The 20,593-nt window shown below is 28.4% G+C and overlaps 1 protein-coding gene across 1 annotated transcript in view; it reads left to right on the top strand.

Annotated features, from left to right (window-relative positions):
* The window catches only part of LOC129912658 (delta-sarcoglycan), a 39,894-nt gene that overhangs the window by 1,749 nt on the left and 17,552 nt on the right, over window positions 1–20,593 (top strand). The window lies entirely within an intron of this gene.

Consider the following 20,593-nt stretch of genomic DNA (forward strand, 5'->3'; position numbering starts at 1 on the left):
TATTTTTTTTAAATAAAATATTCAAACCTTTTACGAAAACCAAATTTCAGAAAAAATAGTCAACACTCAAAAACAAGATTCAAATTATTTCTTAACGTTTTGAAGAATTTATTATTCTAAAACTAAAATGAAATAATACAACTTTTTAAAAGGATTAGAAAATTACTACTTCATACCTAATTTTGGTAGATATTTAACAACAATAAAATAAACAAAAATAGTTGAAATCAGTCTAGTCATTTGAGAGAAAACAAAATAAGAATTAATAATAATAATAAATACAATGTTTCTATACAAAGACCCACAAAAAGTTCAACTCCAGTTACACTTCAAATTCGAAGTGAGGAAAATGATCCTTTTCTGAAATTTTTCGATTTTTTCTGGGAGTTGTATGGTAACTCTCAAAGAATAATATTGTGAACACTTAGTAACCTATACAACAAGTAATGCAGGCATGTAACAATCCTCTACTGAAATGACATTGAAAATAGAATTTTTAATAGTTTTTTTATGTCTGAACATTTTAATTTCCATGCAAGATGGTTTTCTTATAAGTCCGCTGCCATTCCGTTTTTGAAATCAGGAAATATTTTCAACCAGGATAATACAGAATCATTTTTATCTTTAATTCATTTGCTTTCCACCAAAAATTTAAAATTGATTGCAAAAAAGAATGAATTAAAAAAAATATTTATTGCATGAACAAAATTTGGATTGAAAATAAAATTCTTTTTGCAAGTAAATATATTTTGCATTAAAAAAAAAATTTATTGCATATAATAAAATTTCTACATTGAAAACAAAAATCAATGCAAATTGTGTGCATTAAATATTTTTTTTTTACATTCCTTGAATTTCTGACAATTTTCGCTTTTTGACAATAAATGAGCTATTTCAATTTTCAACTGTAATATTGAAGCCAAATAATAAGAATTCTAAGAAATTCGACGAATATTAGAAAAAGAACATATTTTTACATTTATTTATTTTTTTTTTTTTTTCAACGCAGAAAGCAAATATTTTTAAAGTACAACAAATAGGTACCTACTTTTATTTTAATGCATTTTTTTATTTGCAATACATTTTTTTTAGCCCATTAAAGGTCAAGCACCATTAAAATAAAGAAAAATGAAAATCATGTACTCTTCTTAAATCTTCATCTACTTAAAATAATAAGACTTTTGTTAAAAATTTGCGATTCGTTTAAGATCTTTTAAAGCCGAAAATCAAAGTGAATTGTATTTCATTACAGTAAGAGTTTTCTTCTTAAACAAAAGTATCGTTTAAAATGAAATGATTTTTCAATCAATGCATGTTAGTTAATTGAAGTTAAAAGATTAATTAAAAATAAAAATAAAAGGATATTCAGTTTAATTTAAAAGCATTATTTTCATTCAAATTTGGATGTGCATACATTGTGCTTTCTTTAAGTACTATTTATAAAGAATATGTATCGACTTATTTTAAGACGGTAGTCTTCTTGACAAAAAACTAAGCAGAAATCCACTTTAATTAATACAGATTCAATTTATTTTTAGCATCCTTTTTTTCTCCGTGTAACTTTCGTTAAAATTACTTTGTGACTTACAGTTTTGTAGTGATAAAATAATTTTGGATTTTCTTTTTCAAGTCTAGAAATATATACCTAAAATAGAACAAAACAATAAGATTTCTCTATAATTTTTTTTCTATGGTTTTCATCCAAGAAGAAAACTTTATTCAAACAATCGGGTTCTCCTTATTGTTTTAAGATCTGCACTTGTAGGGTTTTGAGAAGAAAAAAAAAACGACAACCAGGCCGGAAATTGAAGTGGAGACTTCAAATCATTAGTCGCACACCTTACCTCCTTAACCAACCTGCTATGAAAATACTGATCGCCATTTTTATTCTTGTTCCAAGTTTGCAAAAAAAAAAAATGATTTTTTCACTCAAATTTTAATAAGATTTTCTCTATAAAAATAATAAGAAATCCTTATAGAAAAATCTTATTAATCGTTTCTTTTAATAAGATTTCCTTATAAAACACATGGGCAGTTAAACAATAAGGCAAAATATGACCACTGTTTAGGTGGTCATATTTTTCTCTGTGCAATAACCGAGAAAGTGAAAATTTAATTTTTATTTACAAGTCCTAAGAACTTTTCGTGTTTCATATTGGACAATTAAACCATTTGATTGGTGACAGAATGGTTCACATATCTGATCAATTTCTCAGGAGAAGAACTCTTTGCCTCAAGATTTTTCTACAAAAAAAATTACTCATACGCCCCAGTGATCTGCTAAGTTCCTCTTTATTTAATCGTTGTTTTAATAGCAAAATAAGGCAGTTATTATTGACCATTCAATGACTTCCAAAACTATAGAAAATGTCTTTTTTTTAATATAAATTTTTTAATGTTTTGTATGCAATCAATGAAATACAATACTTCGTTTAGAGGCCAAAAAAATTTAAAAATATGTTTCTGTAGTTTTTATTACATTATTTATACCTATAGCTAAATTAATATATTCTTTAATGAATTTTATTGAAAAAGCAAAGAATTTCATGCGATATTTTATTTTTTATAATAATAATTGTTGTGAAGCAAATAGGTTTTTAATAGATTGAAAATTGAAGCTGATGTAGGATTTGGTTTTTCAGGAATAAACTAAATTTTTGTTTCAGTTTTATGTAAATTTAATTATTTTATTCAACGTTATTTGAGGGTTTAAACAAAATATTTGTCTTTTACAATTTTTTTTTGTAGTTGGTATATTTTTTTTAAGTAATTACGAGTAAAAACACAAAATTAAAAAACTTAAAAAAAAAATCAATAGCTCGTTTTAAGGAAATCACCATAAACGTTTTGATAATCTAACAAAATTTTTATCTTTTGAAAATGTGTCTTTTATTAAATTAAAAAACACTTTGAGCATTACTACCTACACACTTTTTTTTGAAAATGGAAACAACTTTGGAAGAACTATTTGAGATTAATGTGAAACATAATTCTTCAAGCATCTTCGTAACATACAATTATTCCGTTTATATATATTAGGGTGGGTCAAAAAAATCGAATTTTTTTTTTTGATTTGGTACTCCTCTAGAATATACACACCAAATATGAGCTCTTTATATTAATGGGAAGGTCCCCCGCTTTGCAATTTTCCATTTTTACATCAAGCTTCTACTAAAAAAAATAATTTTTTTATTAATTGACTTTTTAGCAAATTTCTTTTCATATTCTTGTAGAAAATTGAAAGCTCTACAAAAAAGGCCTTATACACTTTTTTCGTTTACCTAACCGTTGAATAGATATTTGAGGTCCAAAAATCGAGAAAATCTTTGAAAATTCGTTTTTTGTTCTTAATTTAGTAACAAATTGAAAAATTATAATAATCAAACGCGAAAGACGTATTCTTATTGGAAATTGATTGCTCTACTAAAAAGGTGTTATTAACTTTTTTCATTTATCTAACCATTCTAAAGATATTCGAGATCAAAGTTAAAAAAAATTATAAAAACATTTTATATTTTTAAAAATTTTCCAGTTCACTGAAAATTCATTATTTTCAATTTAGCAAGACATATTCTTGTAGGGGCTTAAACGTTCTACAAAAAATTCCTTAGCATCACATTGATTGCTTTAACCGTTTAGAAGATATTCGTATCCAAATCGCAATGCATACGGGTCATCAGAAAACTATTGAAATCAGTGAGCATTGGTTTGGATACTAATATCTTCTAAGGAATTTTTTGTAGATCGTTTAAGCCCCTACAAGAATATATCTTGCTAATTTGAAAATAATGAAGTTTCAGTGAGTTGAAAATTTTTTAAAAATATAAAATGTTTTTATATTTTTTTTTTAACTTTGACCTCGAATATCTTTAATATGGTTAGATAAATGAAAAAAGTTAACAACACCTTTTTTGTAGAGCAATCAATTTCCAATAAGACTAGGTCTTGCGCGTTTGATTATTATAATTTTTCAATTTGTTACAAAATTAAGAACAAAAAACGAATTTTTAAAGATTTTCTCGATTTTTGCACCTCAAATATCTATTCAACGTTTAGATAAACGAAAAAAGTGTATAAGGCCTTTCTTGTAGAGCTTTCAATTTCCTACAAGAATATGAAAAGAAATTTGCTAAAAAGTCAATTAATAAAAAAATTATTTTTTTTTAGTAGAAGCTTGATTTAAAAATGGAAAATTGAAAAGCGGAGGACCTTCCTATTAATATAAAGAGCTCATATTTGGTGTGTATATTCTAGAGGTGTCTAGCAATCGATTTTTTGGAGTAACAAATCAAAAAAAAGAATTTAGATTTTTTTGACCCACCCTATATATACGTTTCTGAAAACTTTGTTTTTTTTTTACCGGCAAAAATCGATATTAAATTCTGAAAGTTTAAAATTACTTTTGATCCTTTTAATTCAGTTCTTAAAACAATTCTTTATAGTCCAGTAATTTTAGGTTTTATCTGCGGAAAAATTCCTACTGGGCTGAATTTTGGTATACAGCTTAATGACGGCTTTGTTATGAAGATGTGAAAAATCGACATTGATATCGTGTCCGCGTTAAGAGTTATAGGGGTCAAAAGGTCACAAAAACTGTTTTTTCACGATTTTCAGCAAAACGGTAAGTCTTATCAAAAAATTTTCAATGCAAGAATTGTAGACCAGATTATTATAAATAAAAAGTGTCATGACACTTTTTTTCCTAAGACCCACCGTTTCTTAGGTATAACGATTCAAAAAGTTGAAGTTTAGTTGTAATCGTCATAATCCTATTCCTGAAAAAAAAACTCCTAACTGAAAAGTTCCTGAAATTTCATTATTTTTTTAGCTTGAATTTCGTTTCTCAACTGTTAAGAATATGGGGAAACCAAAAAAAAAATGGAAATTTTCGCCATTTTTCCGATTGGGGCCCTTCTCCCGAAACCATTTCCCTGGGAATTTTTGTTTAGAATATGTCTGAAAATATACAGGGTGTGCAATAGAGAATAGACAACCCTAAAACGGCTTAAAGCTACACTTATGATTGTTCTAAAAACATATAGAAAAAAGTTCTATCGCAACCAGTTCATAAAATATGGACTTTTTTCGTTCAGTGTATTTTAAATTTTATCATCTTATGTTTTCGTTCACTACAACCACGAATGAATGAATTTTATTTATTTCCTTTTTTTATAATTTTTTACAATAATTGGAGGAGTACATAAACACTTTAAAAATTTCATAGCTATTGCACATTTTCGTGAAAAAAATTTTGAAATCTGTTTTTTGATGCAAAATGTAAAAAAAGTATTTTATGAAAAATTTTAAACACCTGTGGTATAAAATAAATCTATAGAAACCTAGGTGGCCATCTTTCTTAAAAATATTCTCCTTATACCAGAATATTTTTAAGAAAGTTGGCCACCTAGGTTTCTATAGATTTATTTAATACCACAGGTGTTTAAAATTTTTCATAAAATACTTTTTTTACATTTTGCATCAAAAAACAGATTTCAAAATTTTTTTTACGAAAATGTGCAATAGCTATGAAATTTTTAAAGTGTTTATGTACTCATCCAATTATTGTAGAAAATTATAAAAAAAAAAAAAAAAAAATTCATTCATTCGTGGTTGTAGTGAACGAAAACATAAGATGATAAAATTCAAAATACACTGAACGAAAAAAAGTCCATATTTTATGAACTGGTTGCGATAGAACTTTTTTCTATCTGTTTTTAGAACAATCATAAGTGTAGCTATAAGCCGTTTAAGGGTTGTCCATTCTCTATTGCACACCCTGTATATTTTCAGACATATTCTAAACAAAAATTCCCAGGGAAATGGTTTCGGGAGAAGGGCCCCAATCGGAAAAATGGCGAAAATTTCCATTTTTTTTTTGGTTTCCCCATATTCTTAACAGTTGAGGAACAAAATTCAAGCTAAAAAAATAATGAAATTTCAGGAACTTTTCAGTTAGGAGTTTTTTTTCAGGAATAGGATTATGACGATTACAACTAAACTTCAACTTTTTGAATCGTTATACCTAAGAAACGGTGGGTCTTAGGAAAAAAAGTGTCATGATACTTTTTATTTATAATAATCTGGTCTACAATTCTTGCATTGAAAATTTTTTGATAAGACTTACCGTTTTGCTGAAAATCGTGAAAAACCAGTTTTTGTGATCTTTTGACCCCTATAACTCTTAACGCGGACACGATATCAATGTCGATTTTTCACATCTTCATAACAAAGCCGTCATTAAGCTGTATACCAAAATTCAGCCCAGTAGGAATTTTTCCGCAGATTGGGCTTAAGAATGACTAAAATGACTGGGCTATTAAATGAATAATTTGAATAAATATTTACTTAAATCCAACCCATGACCTTGACCTTCAAATAAAAACAATATAACCATAAAGTTTATTTACCATCATCTCCCCTCGAAGACTTTAAAATTGTATAATCTCGAATTTCCGTACATTCTGTTTCACCCTTTTTTTGAACTTTACATTCAAGACAACCTTCATACAAAGTATATACCCATAATAATCACATAGTTGAATTAAATTAAGAACGAGAATTACAAACAACAATACGAGTGTTACATTCAATTTTTCGGAAGGAGGGTAAAACCATGTTCAGAAATTACAGACAAAGACCAAAATCCACTCGCACTACCGAAAAACAAATACTAAATGCATATATCGCCCCCACCATATGGAGAAGGCTAATAAAAATGCTAATATCTAGGCAATAACCCTTATGGAGTCTGTTTAGACGGAGTTTAACCCCCCTTTATATTACTGCAAGTACAACCATAAATGTGTTGGTTGAGGGGGGAGGCTTTGAGGAAAGAGGGATTGAACTTAAAAAATGATATACATCCTTGCGACACATTGTTCCGCATGGAATATTATTACAGAACATTCGCTTAATTTAACTCTGGCTCTCTTTCTCTCTCTCTCTCTGTATGCTCTTTGTATGTGCGGTTGTATAAAACCAGTGAGTATAGGGACACCTACCTTTCTGACAAATAAATTGGTGAAAAGGAGGAAACAGGTAATACGGCTAACGTGGAATTAAATTCAAGGATACCACACAAGCTGCTCTAACGATTTTCAAAATTTTAATCTTGAAATCCTCTAATGAAAGGAGTACATTTTACACAAACCATATTCACATGTACTCAACTCATACCATCCCAAAACCAACACACGTAGTCGAGAGTATACTAAGGCGTTCTGTTTAATAAAATTATTCATTGAGTTGTCCTGAGATAGAAATTAATAATACAATGCTATTTTAGCCCAGGATTCCAACAGCTAACTGAATTAAATATAAATGAAAATCGTTGTGAATTTTAAGTTGAAAATTCTCTCTCAAACTTAAAAATGTTATTTTGGCTGGCATATTTTTTTAATTTTATTTTTAAATGTAATTTAGGAAATGACATTCACTAGATTTTCATCATTCCGAGTATGTGGTGACCTTGTATCAAATACATCAACAGCCCACCACTTTATTATATTCTATTTGGAATATAAATAAGTTTGAGAGGTAAATCTATGTGAGCAGACAAAAATATAAATTTGTGTTGACACTTTAAAAATGAGGAAAAAAAAATTAGATACCTATTATAATTTTTGAAAATTATGTGGCAATTTTCTTGTTTTTTTGTAATAAAAAAAATAATTTTGTGTACGAAAATACAATTGACATGACACACGTACAAACTGGAAGATTAATAACTTTTGTTAGCTTATCTTTAGATTAACAGTTGGTCGTAAAAAAAAAAAAAAAAAAAAATTAAAAACAATTTTGTATAGGTAGATATTTTGGTAAAAAATTTCAACCGTTATAAAAATATTTTGAGTAAAACGTTCATCAGCTCTAAGCCCTAATTTATTTAATCCCTTTTAAATTTTTTTAAGTCGCTAAAAACTGAAAAAATTGACAAATCGCATACAATTTTTAAATTTTTTCAAAACGACTTTAACTATCCTTTAATTAAAATAACAAAATATTCTTTTGGGAAAATTTGGTCGTACTTAATCCATGCCGACAACTGTATTGAACTAAAAAAGATTTTTCACTGGGATCGTCGTTTTGTGTCTCTTTGAGCATTTCTGCTGCTTGTACCGGTGTCACGAAATTTTTTAAATTTCGTTTAATTATATTCAATCTTTTAGAACTTTTAAGTGTTGTCAAGTTGAGACAATCATAAAATAATGGTTTTCACTCCGAACTGATTTTTTTTCCATTTTTAGTTGCGATATAGGTACTATAGGGCAAGTTTAGGATTCGTAAAAAAAAAATCGAACTCGCGATAACAATCAGACATGACATTTAGACCAGTGCCAATAATTTTTGAAAATAAAAAAATTACTAGCAGCATTTAGGATAAATGGTATATGAAAGGAGAAAAATAAATTGCCCACAAACAATTAGTTGAAAGTGGGTGGGTGGGCGAAAAAGTGGAGTGTGTCTCAAAAATGGTGTTTTTTTTTTTTTTTAATTTCTGTCAAAAGTAGACCTCCTTTCGAAAAAAATTAAAGGCAAAAGTTGTACATAGTAAAAGTGTCTACAACTTTACTCTCAACATTTTTTTATATTACCTACGTCAAAAGTATTGAGAAAAATGCAAAAATACGATTTTTTTATTTTTTATTTTTATCTTTTACAAAAATAGTTGGATTTTAACAAAACTTGGTTAAAAATTACTTTGTTATATTTTCTATCTATTTAAAATTTTTTAATTTTTGGATTTTTGACTAAATTTGAAAAAATAACCTATTTCAATCAAAAAAGTTACCGAAAACATTTTTGATTTTCGAAAAGTTTGGAATGCAGTTGTTTAGATTAAACCTTTTATCTAAGATTATGTTTACTACTATACTTTTGTTATAGAAAATATTGAGAAAAATTGAAAAAAAAAACACGATTTTTAAAATCGATTTTTCCGTAAATGACAGTAATATTGGCGAGAAATACTTTTCTCTAGAAACCAAATTATTCTTTTCTAACAGCCTTTGATCTTATGAATTAGAATCTAGCATTAGAATGGCACTAACGTGATAAGTTTTTGAGATATACAATTTTGAACTTCCAAAACACTATTTTTGTGATGTTTTGGCATGGTAATATCTTAAAAACGTGATGTGATAGAATTTTTCTGACTCGAGCTAAACGCACAAAAAACCATTAGTAAAATATACCTTGATTTGTATACAAAATACTTATACAAAATCGAATGTCATGTTCGTTTTCAGTTTTTTTTTTCTATTTTTGTATAAAAGGGCTCTAACGATTTTTAATTTTTTTTTTTCTAAAAATTCCTTTTCATACAGTAAATCAGATGCAATATTTTGTTTTAAGATCAACACCATTAAAAACCGTGCTTTATCAATTATTTTTGAAATTTTAAATCCAAAAATATTTTTTTTTTTTCAAAATCATATTTTTGCTTTATATTAAACCAATATAAATGCTTTTTGTAAAAAATTGTTCAAAAATTAATTCAAATATTTAAAAAAATGATTATATGGTAGGTACCGTTAATAATGATTTTTGAAAAAAAAAACTTTTTCCCACCAAAGGATACCAACACCTTTTTTGAAAACTAACTTTTCAATATTTTTAAACAAAATTGTAGGAGCTTTTTTTTTTATTATGGCTTGTATTTGCTCTTATATAACAAATATTCCAAAAACACCTGCACAATGTCGAAAAAAAATGAAAATCGGTATAGCCTTAAAAAAAAAAATAATATGTATTTACATATAAAAAACTTCTAACATAAAAAAATATGAACCATTTTTGAGTAAATATCTATCAACACTTAAAAACGAGGTTTCAACAAAAATCATCAGCCTATATTCAAATAATTAATTTTTCGATATAAAATTTTGAAATATTTTTTAAAAATCAAAAATTTGGTTTTTGCAAATATTTTTTTTTTTTTTTTTTTTTTTAAAGCGAAATTCAGAAATTGAAGCAAAAAATAATGCTTAAACAGGTACCGTTAATAACGAATTATTGTTGCAGTTTGATTGGAGGGGTTTCAAAAGTAACTTTATGAAAAACAAACTTCCAAAAATGTTTCAGTCTTTGGTGAATAAACTCTCATAAACTAGCTGTTGGCTAAAATAATACATATCACAACAAAAACATTACTGTTAAAAAAAGAGCCAAGTTCTCCTATGTTGAAATTATGCTGGCACAAAAAGTACTGAGATGTAAAAGTGTACCAAGTTCTAAAGTTTGGGTTCAAATTCGTATCAATAAAATTTTGATTGTTCTCTTGACAATTTTTCTTTTAATTTCCGATTTTTAAAGTTATTTCAAAAATTGCCAAGTAAACAATCAAAATTTTATTGATACGAATTTGAACCCAAACTTTAGAACTTGGTACACTTTTACATCTCAGTACTTTTTGTGCCAGCATAATTTCAACATAGGAGAACTTGGCTCTTTTTTTAACAGTAATGTTTTTGTTGTGATTTCACTACTTTTTGCAAGGTAAGGCTGTAGAATTGAAAATCTCTATATTTGATGAAAATTCAGTGAAAATGGGCGGTTGCCACGCCCCCTGACTGAAATTCTCAAATTTAAAATTTTTTCCTTTGTATAAACTACCAACTCTACCATTCTACCAAATTTCAAGATTCTAAGATAATCAGAAGTGCTCTATAATATTTGATGAAAATTCAGCGGAAATGGGCGGTTGCCACGCCCCCTGACTGAAATTCTCAAATTTAAAATTTTTTCCTTTGTATAAACTACCAACTCTACCATTCTACCAAATTTCAAGATTCTAAGATAATCAGAAGTGCTCTATAATATTTGATGAAAATTCAGCGGAAATGGGCGGTTGCCACGCCCCCTGACTGAAATTCTCAAATTTAAAATTTTTTCCTTTGTATAAACTACCAACTCTACCATTCTACCAAATTTCAAGATTCTAAGATAATCAGAAGTGCTCTATAATATTTGATGAAAATTCAGCGGAAATGGGCGGATGCCACGCCCCCTGAATTGAAAATCTCAAATTTTCGATTTTTTCCTTTGTATACACCACAAGTCCTATCACCGTGTAAAATTTCAAGTTTCTACGATAACGGGAAGTTCTCCATAATTTTGATGATCTGTCAGTGAGTGAATCAGTCAGTCAGTCAGTCAGTCAGTCAGTCAGTCAGTCAGTCAGTCAGTCAGTCAGTCAGTCAGTCAGTTACGGTTTTTGAGATTTTCGAAGCCCTATATCTCAGAAACTACTCATCGTAGCAAGCTTAAATTTTGTGAGGGGTTTTGTTTTGACTAGCTTAACAAATGAAGCGAGTTTGAAATTTCTAGTATCTTTGGTGTGGAAGTTAGAGGGGGGTCGAAAATGGCCTGAGTTGTTTCCTGTAAATAAGGGTGTAGTGCCAAAGTTGCTAGAGAACTTGGCTGGGCACTACCGTGCCCCTTGATACCAATAGTGCAAATAATATTTCTTATATTCCACTGTTATAAAGGCTGTTTTGTTGTACAAAAATAAAGAAAATGCGAATAAAAAAAGTTATATCCATTATTTTTTCCAACGTTTCGTAAGTGTTTCTAACTTCTTCAAGGGTATTTATTCAATCTGTTAATATAATGTTGTTTTAGTTTAATATTTCTTATAATTTGAAGCTAAGCTTTTCAAATATCATTTGGTCTCATTTAATTTATTTTTTGCTTAAAGCCTTGCGATTTTTTTCGTAAAAATATTTGGTACCGTTTCATTTGATGAAATGCACTTTTATGCATTTTTAATTCAAAATGTTTAAATGAACTTAACCTTTATGTGGAAAAATATTCATTTTCATGAGAATCAATATTAAAAACAATATGTAGAAACATAGGAATGAACATGCTTTTTACTCGAAATATATCCATTTACAATTATACATATTTACTTTAAAACAATTAAAACAATAATTAGCTAAAGCATTAAAGACTTGATAACTAGGATTTTGTTTTTACATTTTGCATTTTTGATAATGTTTCTTCCAAAACTTTGGTAGGTAAAACTTTCCGGACTTGATTGAATTATATTTCAAAGACTCTGCAAGAATATTATTGCTCTTTCTAATTCACTAAATATTCTTCCCCTAGTTAAAATTGAGAAAAATATCCTCTAAAATAGAGCTACATACCTATATAAAAAAAGGACAGAGAAACATTTTCGATACTAATTAATTTTAAAGATGACAAGTCACGTTCTCAACATTCTCCATTATTAACTGTATTAATTATGCGATGTTTCTTCCTTCCTTAAATTTTTTCTCAATCAACTAATTAACTGAAAAAACAACTGTTTTTCATTAGAAAAATATCATTATTCTGTCAACGAGAACATTAAAAAGAATTATAGAAAATATTACAATAAATTTCCTTAAAGCATAATTGATTTTAACCGCAATGATTTATTTTTAATTAGATATTCCTTTTTGTAGTTGACTACAGACATATGATTTTAAAAACAATCTGAAAATTAAAGTTTCTCTTTAAAAAATATGCATTTGCTACTTTTTTATGACCCATTTCCTGATATAACACAGAAACAACTCATAAAAACACACCTGTTTTTAACTGAAAAAATAAATTATTTATTTAAAGTACTCAATCCATAAAAAAAATTAATGTTTATATACAAATATAACTAAAAAATAACATTCTTCAAAAGAATATAATCAAATCTGGATACATTAACCCAAACAAATAAATAAAGAAAATGATTAATGATTCTGAAAACATTGCAATTAAAATTTCAAAAAAAATAAAACAAAGTATATATTTCGGACAGCAATTTTACATACATATATTTATAATACTACCTCTGCCTACAACAAGTCAGGTTGTAATGGCAAATTTCCACCAAATTAAATGGTTCGATAAAAAGATAATAAATTGAGTAGTAATTGCAGACAGACAACAGCTATTAATGTATCCAAAGCCAGCAGGATTCTGAATCTGATATTACTCGTACATTTATATTATATTGCATGTTTGTAGCGTAGGTACCTATGTATGTGAAAACAATAATAATTAATTTCGATTTGAGAATCATGTTGCGAAGTAATGTTGATTTGATAATCCTCACAGGATTATTGTTCTTTATTTTCAATTTTATTATTTAACAACAGGTAAATTGTTTATAAAATTTCAATAAAATCATTTCATGTCCATAGGCTTTTATACATTTTGCTTTGTGATACTGATTGTGTAAAACTGACACATAAAGGAAATTAATTGCTAAATTATGTCAATGACTGGTTAATATGTGAGCAGTTCTTTAATTTTTTATTTTTTTTTTTTTTAAGCCAAATGTGAAAACAAAATTTAAACTTAAAACGTTTTCTGTGTGGGATTGCAGTAATTTAATTATTCTTGGTTTATTTGTGGGCTTCGGTTTATTTATACTATACATATACCTATTGTTTTTAAATATACTTGGTAAAATGTATAAAAGTGGGGCGGTTTAGCACCGAAATCTTGCACTTTGTGATAAAAGCAATACCTTAAAACGAGGGTTACGTATTGTACTAACAATGCTATAAATTTGATTCCATTATCACAAATTGTACAATTGAGCTCTTTATTAATGCTAAGCATCCCCACTATCAATCAACAAATTAAATTTTGAAAAAGTAAATTTTTAGGTTAAAAAATAAATAGATATTTTTTTTTTTTTTTTTGAAAAGTCAAATCTTCGAAAACGGGACAGTGATTTTTTATGAAATTTTGTTTTTATGTGCTGATTAATGCTTCATAATTATTTTTTAATTAACTTTATTCAATTTTTTCCCTCATTTCTTCTATTTAGAAAAAATATTTTTTTAACATCTAAGTTCCAATTTATTCACACTCCATTAAATTTAAAGTCGCCATTAAAAAAGGGAAATTTTAAAATTTGTATGCGATTTGACAGTTTTATAATTTTTAATGGAGCCTTTAAAAATAATGGAGAGTGAATAAATTGGGCCTAAATCGGTTTTGAAAACTTTTTTAATTCAAACAAAATCCAATTGTCAATAACTTTTCAAATTCATTAAAGATACTCCTTGTTTTTCTTTGAAGAACGAATTTTATGTTTGTTATTTTTTTCAAATACAATCTTAATTATATTTTTATACTCGTAGAAAAGTTTTTAAATCCCAATAATAAGTCATGCGTTTTATTTGAATTACTACATTGATTACAAAAGAATCAAAATGGCCGATACAAAGGTGCACAGAAATGCCTTTCATGCTTTATCACTTCAAAAATGGTCATTATTATTGAAGAAAAGTGGGGCCATTCCAAAGTAACGGAGAGAACTTATTGAGGCTTGTTTCCAGTATATCTCGTTGAAAATGCAAGATATACTTTATAACAAGTTATTCCTTATAACTAGTGAAGAAATTTGGCACACTGAAAGATATGGAGAATACGAAAAAGCTGGGCATTTTTATATTCAAAATTGCACGAAACGTACCAAATTGGTAAAACATTGCCTTAGAGCCATTATATTGGTAATACACGGATTTTGTTTAAATAACCAACAATTTTGTCAACTTTACTATCAATTTTCATAAACAAATTTGATTAAATAGTTTCCAACAACTAATTACTAATAGTAATAGATATTGAAATTCTTAATTCAAATCCAAAGTAAATTCAAATCAATGACGATACAACAAATTTGAAAGGGTTTTCATCTTCGCAGCTTAACGACAAAATTTATTGAAAAATATTAAATAAAAAACTCTTAATGTGTACTAATTTAATACCGCTTTGGGTTTTTTCGAAGTAAAATGTATTAGACCGAGAGCCCACAGCAAATTTTGGAAGTGGAGGTATAACCAAAATGTGAGTATGCAGTTTTATAGCCTTATGTATTCTAATAACGAATTCAAAAGTCTGGCAGCCTTAAATCACGGCTTTTTATGGTTTCCGAGGGGTTAAATATCGCGAGTTTTCCAATTAATGTGAGTAGGCTAAATTAACACAAAATCACATTCTGAATATAAGGACTAATGCTCTGTCATTTCCCCTAAACCTGAAGACATCAATCTTGACGATGCGATGAATAGAACTCAAGATATAAACTGTTTAAACGGCTATGTTTTGGAGACTTTGATGTTTAATTTTATGTTTGTTATTTTGAATTCAGAACTCACCAAAAATAGAGCCCTTATGGTTAGTTTAAAAAGCAACATTGATATTTTAATTGACAAAGTGAAATTTTCAATATCCACCTAGAATAAAAAAATGCAAAATGATCACGGTGTTACAAAAATGAGGTTTTAAAATATACGCGGGCGGAGACCTATCAGGTTTTGTAGAGCTAGTCGCACTGAATACGAAACGGTATTTGAAAATCCCCTAACACCCCCAAAATCTGGAGTTACGGGCAAAAAACGGTTTTTTGGACCTCCACCCATTGAAAAAATTCTAGCTTCGACAATTTTTTACCCATTTTCGATTTTTTTAAAGTTTCTGATAGAAATAAAAAATAGGCGAAAAAAAAATTTTTTAAACTCAATTTATACTATTTTTGTCCAGACTGTGAATTTTAGTAAAAAAATTACTCACTCAGAAAACTGCCTCAATTGATTCCTTATCGAACCGTGAAAACTATATGTTTCTATGTCTTCTAGTTTACGAGAAAATTGAAAAATAAAAACAAATAAAAACAAAAAATATTTTGAAAAAAGAAAAATCTGATAAAATAATTTTTCAATTTTCTCAAAAACTAGAAGACAAAGAAACATATAGTTTTCACTATAGTGAGTAATTTTTTTACTTAAATTCACAGTCTGGACAAAAATAGTATAAAATGAGTTTAAAAACAAATTTTTTCGCCTATTTTTAATTTTGAAATCAATAATTTCAAAAACTATTGGTTATATTATATTGATTTAAAAATTAGAATCAAATGTACAATTTTTCCTTTCGTAAATGGTACCATTTATTACTGTAAGTGTTGCCGTTGTTTTTTAATAATTTTTTTTTATTTTGATAAATTTTTTTTAGAAAAACGCCCCTCCCACCTTAACGGGGAGAGATAGACCCCCCTCTCAAAGAAAAAAATGTTTTTATTGAGCTCCTCTACAAAAACCCGTTATCAAATCCTGGCGCTTAAGTTATCCTACTACGTGCCGAAACAACATTTTTTTTCTATACCTAAAAATTCGAATTTCTGTATCTGGGTTGAAATTGAAAAAAATTTTTTTCTAAGCCAATTTTGAAGTGATTTTCATAAAAAATACCTCGATTAATTGGGAAATAGATATAGTTTTACAATATATTTTTTAAATAGCATGTTGTTTTGAAAACATATACTTTAAATTGATGCCGAAGTTATGCAAATGACAAAAAAAATTGAATTTTTGAACTTTGACATCTTATAAATTCTAAGTGGTTTAACCGAGTTACATGTTTTATACATTGTTAAAAAGGTATATTTATTTTCTATCAGAAACTGTAAAAAAATCGAAAATGGGTAAAAAATTGCCGAAGCTAGAATTTTTTCAATGGGTGGAGGTCCAAAAAACCGTTTTTTGCCCGTAACTCCAGATTTTGGGGGTGTTAGGGGATTTTCAAATACCGTTTCGTATTCAGTGCGACTAGCTCTACAAAACCTGATAGGTCTCCGCCCGCGTATATTTTGAGTGTTACACCGTGAATCATATCAAAATTGTTATTTTAAATGTTGGATGACTTTTGTCACTGAAAAATGTTAATTTGAAAGCTCTTATTATCAAATTTTTTGTTCGGTATATTAAAGTTTTAAAAATTTAAAAAAAAAAAAACAAACAAACAAAAAAAAGAATTCGCAATTTTGCACGATTCGTGGGCTTTCATTTCAGTACCTGCCCCACCGTCCATAGATCTATTACACTCCTCGTTCAGGTAGCCACCCCTTAATTTTTTTTCGGGAATTGCCCATAAATTTCGAATAAAATTTAGGCCGAACTATTCGCAGGTCGCAGGTCACTTTGAAAGACTAAATTTTAGAGCCAAACCAAGGCAGTACATTTGAGGGGTATCGCGTGTAAGCAAAAGGTACAAAATTGGACTTGAAACACTATACCTTGTGGCAAACTATAGCCACTACTTTGTTAAAGACTGAATATTTGTTCTTTTGCCCCACATTTGTACATTTGTTGAAAGCTGAGGAGCATCCAAAAAGACAGTTAAACAAATGTTCTTTTCCTAAAGATTTCTTTAAATGTTTTTCTAGAGTATCCTCTCTTTATCATTTAAAGTTTTAAGCCTTTTGAAAATTTATTTATTCAATCTTAAAAACGAATACTCAGTTTTTGTTTATATACATATTTCGAGTAAGTATATTCTTTATTATATATTTTGTGCTTTAATTCGGCCAATGTTTAAGAAAAATCAATGCAATTTTTTACAAAAAAAATTTCTCTCTGACATTGAGAGTATTGATGTGTCTACCAGATCATGAAAATTAAAGTTAATACCGACAGAACAAAATCCTATTTTATTTTCAAAGGCAATACCCATCCATCTCAAGAGAATTCTATCCTCCGAAACAATTTGCATAATTTCTCTAGAAAATCATTCCACCGTCTCGTAAAGGCCTTTGTTGCTTTTCTTCCGGTTTTGTTAAAACAAAAGAAAACTGAAAAAAAAGCAACTAGGTACCATCAAACTATCGAAATGATGGTTTTCAAACTTCTTTTCAGTTTTTCAGGTTTTTTCACGCACTGATACTTTTATTCTTTACCAACTGAAAAAGAAAAAAAATACAAAGAAAGGAAAAACCTTTTTTTTAACAAAAATTTAAAAAAGATAGAAAAATAGAAAAAAAAAAGAAAAAGAGAAAATAACTTGAACGTTGTCCTTTCTCCGATTATTTCAAATGTAATTCCGGCGCACAAAAGTTTTTCCCGTATATAGTTGCCTTCAACAACCAAACAACGAGACAAACTCAAATTAAATCCACTCTCCACCTGTAAACTTATGGCGTAGATTTCCCTAAATCCCGGCAGTCATTAAATTCTGAGATGATACTCCTTTTCTAAGTATTTGTGTGGAAGTAATTTTAGTCGTGTTTAAGTTTTCTTCCTTTTTCTCATCCTGGCTGATATCGTCCTTTAACGGTAGAAAATCCACGATACAAACTAAGTTGAACTGTGTGTCTTGTGTCGCCCAGCATTAGCAGCAATAATATTCTCCTTTTTTCTTTTTTTGTTTGAAAAAAATATCCCTCGAGGAAAAAGGAAAAGCTAGAGCTATGAATTTGCTCAGTCAGTAGTTGTTGAGATTGAGAACTGCTGCCGAGGACGATGATGATGACAACAACGAGGAAGAGAGTCTTACAAAGTTGAATGTGACTTTTGAGTTTGTGCAGTCAAGAGTCACGCGATGCAGCAGCAGCAGCAGTAGCAGCAACATCCTTACTCGATCCTTAATCGTTTCGAGGAAGTTTTGTGCCATTTTTTCTCCATTTCCCTCAATTGCACACATTAATGGAGGACAAAAAAGGATATGGTATTTTTCAAAACAAGAAAAAGTCATTTTTTTGTTTATCGTTCTCCTTGAAACGGTGTCAGAAAGGTAGGAAGTGCAGCAGGTCTTTCTCTCAGTTCTTATACGCTTTTCAGCCTTTTATTCTGAGATATAATCAAAGAGAATCTGGAAAATGTCTGTCAATCTTTGATCTACATACAAAATGAGGCTGATGTGGGTTTTATATAGAATATTTTCACTACTGCCCACGCCAAGAGCCAGCCACAAGAGAAAGCGAGGACAAGCAAGCAATTAAGTGTCAGATAAATTAACCTCAAAGGCAATGAATAGACCGAATCATTCAAGCAGGTTAGGCGATTCCATAGTTTTTATGTAGTGTTTTGTGTATTATTTTAAAAATAATATGCATATAGAGGGTTTTTTGTTTAGTGGTCTGGGCATGATTTATGTAGTTTTGAATGTTTTGTATAACTTTGTTTTTTGTTTTCAAAAATATGAAGAGGTGCGTTTTTGTATAAACGTTTTGAAATATTTATCTTTAAGTTTTGTTGAATAGAAAGAATTTTTCAAAAAAAAAATTGTGTGTATTTTTTGTTATTTATAGTTTGTGGTTTATACTGCTTGCAGATGTTTTGGTTTTTCAATAATTTATTGTCTAGACACAGCTGTGACCTTGATTTCGAAAAAGTATTCTTAAGAAACAAGACAAGTTGATATATCAATTTAAAGATTTGTTTGAAAATATGAATTGTACGAATGTTTTATCTTTAATTATACTCTTAAATATTGATTTAAAACATCAAATAGTTGAAGGTCCTTCAGTAATATGATTTATATAATTATCTAAATAATTATTTGCTAATTTCTCGCAAGTTAACCAAAATTTGAATTGAATGCGAAATCCACGATTTTTCACTTAAAAATCATAATACCTATGCCTTCTTAGAGTCAACGAAGCAGCTTCAATCGATTTTCTTACGTCACACCCATTAAGAGATTGTGACGTTAAAAGACCCCAAGCTTTTATACACCTCTAACTGTTCATTACCAACAATTTGATGCATTGTCTCTTTCTGTTATTGATTAAGGTGACAGTTGCGGTGTGTTTTATGATAACACGTGTTTGGTTTTGCCAAAATATAATAAAAATTGTTGGAAATAGTTTGTGACTTTTTTTCAGAAAAAAATTCCAGAAAATTATATAAAACCGCTTTTATGAAAAAAAGACAAAAAACGTAAACAAAAATGAATTTCGTTCACTGAGTTTTCATCCCAGGTCGAAAAAACGATTTAGAAAAAAGTTATAACCATTTAAACATGCGTTGGGGTTCGCACGAGGCACGAACCCCAATCCGTAAACTAGGGTTAACAAAAAGTAATTTTGAAAATAGCTATATTAAATACTAAAAAAATAAAGTGTTGAATATACAAATTTTTTTTAGTGAATAGTACACAAATCAGGAACAAAAAATTAAGTAAGTCTGTCACGCCCGTTACATAACAAAGACAGTATTGTATTGTATTGTATTTTCTTTTTTTTTCCATAGATATTATTATGGGCAGAGTTCTTTATAGACATCCTAAGTTAAAGACCAGTTTCGAAAGCAAAACTATCGAAAATAACTTTATATAAAATTGGTGATGTAGGATTGGGGTTAACGCAGTATAGAGGTACCGATTTAAAGCTCAATGACGCATTAAAATGAAAATATCCAAAAATCCAGATTTGCAGTTTGGCTTTGTGGCGACGATATTATTTATAAACATTTTCAAACATTTTTCAAAAAAAAAAAAATGGTAGGTATGCCAGTAAAAATAAAATATTAATCGAAAAATAAAATCAAATTAAAAAAAAAAAATACTAAAAGTTAGAACATTTTTGTTAATTTTAACACTAAAATTCTTGAACAAAAACTTTCGTTGATATCGGTTACGTCTCTTTTTAAGAAAGTCAGTCGCCAAGAAAGCTGTTAAGGGTCCAAACAAAGTAAAAATAAATTGCACGACTGGGGTTGCACGTACTTGCTCTTATGCTTAAAGTAACTATAAAGTTAAAGCTTTTTATTCAAGAAATTTAAAATTTGATATTTTGAAGAAATTTCATAAGTAGTAT

Source organism: Episyrphus balteatus, chromosome 2 (genome assembly GCF_945859705.1).
Source record: "Episyrphus balteatus chromosome 2, idEpiBalt1.1, whole genome shotgun sequence".
NCBI classification, from domain to species: domain Eukaryota; kingdom Metazoa; phylum Arthropoda; class Insecta; order Diptera; family Syrphidae; genus Episyrphus; species Episyrphus balteatus.